Below are 3410 nucleotides of genomic sequence, written 5' to 3' on the forward strand. Positions count from 1 at the left end.
TAGTCATCGAGATGAACATTGTAAGTTGCCATTGACAGTCAGTCTCAAACACAACAGGAATCACTGCAGACCCATGTCTACTAGTTTTCAACCAAATATTGTGATGGCAAGTTGCATGCAGTGGGACCCTTGCAGAAGACTATTGAGGCATAAAAATGTATATGTTGTCAGTGGAGCAAACACCACATAATCTGGACAGCAGGTGACTTGAAATGTGTGGTGGTTTAGCCTCTTTCTGAGAACATATCAAGGGCTCTGACAGCACAATAAGGTTTTTAACCTGCAATGGGCAGAGGATAAACAGAGTGTCTCAAAAGTTACAGAACACTTATGTTGTGTAACAGCATGCAAACAAATTAGACCTAAGGTATTGTCACAAAGTTTTATGCAGTTTAATCAATTTCAACATGTGTGCACCAGTGGTAGTGGGCACAATTTCCAGTCTGTTATCAGGATCGATCCACATTCAGCACATTATATCTGCATCACCTGTGGCAAGGACAGTAATGATTTTGTTCATTTAATTTTTGATGTGGTTGACAGCTGCTTGTTAGACTCTGTCCTTGGTATATGCTCATAGAAACAAGCCCAAGTTTCCAATGCCTGTTGGCCTAGAACACCAGGGAATAGGACCACCCCTGCCATTTCAGCATACCTCGTAACACCTGTTCCGCAACATCTGCCACAGTGCACCATATTGCTGGAAAAAGACTGTGTCTCGGGAGTCAGCCAGTCATAGTAACAGCCTGAGCATATCAAGGTAAGAGGTATTTTTTTTCTGAGGATAAAATGGTCCCAGAATACCATGGACCTCTTCCATCACAGTATGTGGTTTTTTTAACATATCATTATCTTCTCACAGGATATGTATATACTCTGAATTGCCAACAAAACTGGCTTTGGCATACGTATTCAAATACAGGGATTTGTAAACATACAGATTATGGCACTGCAGTCGGCAATGCCTATATAAGATAACATTTTTCTGGCACAGATGCTAGATTGCTTAGTGCTGCTACAATGGCAGCTTATCAAGATTTACGTGAATTTGAATGTGGTGTTATAGTTGGCATATGAGCAATGGGACAAAGCATCTCCAACGTAAGAATGAAGTGGTTATTTTCATGAGCATTCAGTGAATATCCGGAATCTAGTAAAACATAAGATCTCCGACATCGTTGCAGCCGAAGAAAGATCCTGCAAAAACAGGACCAACAACTGAAGGGAATCATTCAAAGTGAAGAAGTGCAACCCATCTGCAAATTGCTGCATATTTCAATGTTGGGCCATGGACAAGTGTCAGAGTGTGAACCATCAACGATATGAACTTTCATAGCTGAAGGTCCACTTGTGTACCCTTGATGACTGAACGACACCAATTTTTATGCCTCACCTGGGTCCATCAACACCGATATTTGACTGTTGATGAGTGGAAATGTATTGCTTTGTCGGACAAGTCTCATTTCAAACTGTGTCGTGCAGTTGGACACGTACAGGCATGGAGACAACCTCTTGAATCTATGGACACTGCATGTCAGTAGGGGACAGTTGTAGCTGGTGGAGGCTCTGTAATGATGTAGGAGGCATGCAGTTGGAGTATATGGGTAGGTATGACCCTGAAAGGTGACACATACATAAGCATCCTGTCCATTGGGAATTCCGATGGACTCGGTCAATTCCAGCAGGACAATGATACAGTTGGCAGGTCCAGAATTGCTACAAAGTGGCTCCTGGAACACTCTTCTAAATTTAAACACTTCCACTGGCCACTAAACTCCCCAGATTTGAACATTGAGCTTATCTGGTATGATTTGCAATGTGCTGCTCAGAAAAGATACTCACATAGCCCTCTATGCAGCATTCACAGTGTCAATTCCTTCCATCACTACTTCAGACAATAGTCATGCCCATGAGGCACAATCGATTACTAAACTTAGCCAGCACTGTACAACTGATGCGTGTTATATCTTCATAACATACTTTGCTCAGAGACAATAAAAGTGTGTGGGTAAATACTTTAATCAAAACTGAACATGAATGCCCAATAATAGAGTTAAGTTCCAATATTTGCAGCTCTTGCTATGTAGATGAAGTTTACTTTTAAAAACAAGAGTAGAAGGCTTAGATATATCATGCAAGATTATTTATAGTGATATCAATGTAGGTAAGATGTAAAGAGAGATAGGGGGGCAGGTTTTTTTTTTATTTAATTATTTTTGAAATAGAAAGTCTTCATAGTTGTGAAGGCAAGATTTGTCATTGAGCAAGTAGACTGGTGCTGTATCTGTGTTGAAAGATATTTCAGTTCCTTCAAGCAAGTCAGATTTCTTGCCTGGTTCTTTTCTACACTGTTTGCCACAATTCTTGCCCAGTAACTCATTCTGCAAAGTTGGATTTGTTCTGGATGTTAAGACGGAGTGCATCCCTGTGCTTCTACCAGTTTGTTTATTGCCAAAGTTTGGACATACCTGACTTGTGATATTCTTGCTTAGTGCTTTCAGTATTGTGTTGCTTGTGAAGAAGCTTATTTTCATGTCATACAACTTGAAGAGGTTGGCATGAAATCTTCCTTGAGGAAGGTCAGATTATTACAAAGATGGTCTTCCTGTTTGTGGGTGGTTGTCCAGAAACTGGTTGGTTTAATTTATGTATTACAGCAGGAATGTATTCATAACTGGAGGCAGCTGATTTTACAATTTGTGTTTCTTTTTATCTTTAACTTGTATCCATTGGACCTTTACGCATGTGATTAAACATTCTTCTGAAGAACACATTTTTATATTGATATGGATGGTAATTGTTGGCTTCCTGGAAATTTCAGAATTTTATATAAAAAGCTTTGTTAATGTTTCATTCCTACAGTGACATGAAGTGAATTGAATTTTGTGGTGTAATTTATTAATTTCTTCAGCTAGATTTTCTATTTCCTTTGGTTGTTCTGTTGAAAATAATGAAATGAGAGTGTCGCAATTTCTCGTATTCTCAATGAATTAACTTATTCTAGGTCCCTACAGCTGTTGTGTGATAATCTAGTGTAAATTCCTGCAGATAAGAAAGGGATTTTGAACTCATGTCCATATAGTTTCCATAAGCTGCACTCATATGCGATACTTATAGAAATGATTCTGGTTGTTATTGAGTACAGTGGTTCTACCTGACAGCAGTTTCTAGTGATTTAAGTGTGTGTGTGTGTGTTTTTTTCAGGACCTCAAAACCCAGTGATGTAAGCACGGGCATTAGAATGCTTTTGAGTCTTGCAGCCAGACCACAAACAAGGTTTTGCCCCCTGCTGAACACCAAACCCACAGACAGTCTGGTTTTCTTTTTGTGAAAGTGAAAATTGAACCATTGTGGGTGCTATGATTGTCAGTTTCCATTAACATGACACAAGCAGAGTGGCAGGTATTATA

This window comes from Schistocerca gregaria, unplaced genomic scaffold (genome assembly GCF_023897955.1).
Source record: "Schistocerca gregaria isolate iqSchGreg1 unplaced genomic scaffold, iqSchGreg1.2 ptg000265l, whole genome shotgun sequence".
In the NCBI taxonomy this organism is placed as follows: domain Eukaryota; kingdom Metazoa; phylum Arthropoda; class Insecta; order Orthoptera; family Acrididae; genus Schistocerca; species Schistocerca gregaria.